This window comes from Halyomorpha halys, unplaced genomic scaffold, assembly GCF_000696795.3.
Source record: "Halyomorpha halys isolate HHAL.00 unplaced genomic scaffold, Hhal_1.1 Scaffold221.1, whole genome shotgun sequence".
Lineage (NCBI taxonomy): Eukaryota > Metazoa > Arthropoda > Insecta > Hemiptera > Pentatomidae > Halyomorpha > Halyomorpha halys.
This window is the reverse complement of record NW_027110535.1, coordinates 564,594-565,323: the sequence shown is the minus strand read 5'-3', so window position 1 is coordinate 565,323 and position 730 is coordinate 564,594.

Sequence of the window (730 nt, the reverse complement as noted above, 5' to 3'; positions counted from 1 at the left end):
AAGATATGATTATTTTCCTAATAATATTGTTATTTGATAAAATTGTTAAAGATCACATGTTTAATAAAAGCTGTTTGTGATAGATTGTCCTTGAGTATGGACAAATTGGCTGAAACGTCAGACTTATAAAGGAATAAAAAAATTTTTGAGACTAAAATAGGATCAAATTTATTTATATGAATCAAATTAAAGATACTTTATTGCAAGCTTTGCAGGAAATTCATTATTCATGCCTTATCAGACAATTTCAATCAATGACGATAAACCTATGCTGATATTACTGACCAACAACAGATCGTTAATATAGCGATTATAATCGAAGTTTTTACTGCCGTTTCCGTGAAAATGGCAATAAAGTGAAAAAAAAATACGACATAATAAATTGGTACTCTGGGTAAGTCGATTATAACAATAAATTAAGTCACTTCAGGTAAAAATCTAGCTTAAATCAGTGATTTAATTTTAGTTTTTAACTACGTTGTTCACATACCGACCGACACATAATGAAACAGACCATTTAGCATCACTCTATATTAGAAGTCATAAGGATCTGTATTTTCGTTGCAAACTTCGATTCGAAATTTTCATGATAGAAGTATTTCCTAATTTTATATACTCCATATAATGGTAATCGTAAGTAAAACTAAAAAAAAAAAAATCTGTCATTAAAGTATATGCTGAAATTCATTAGATTGTTCCTTAAATATTTGTTTTATTTATTTCTTTGAAA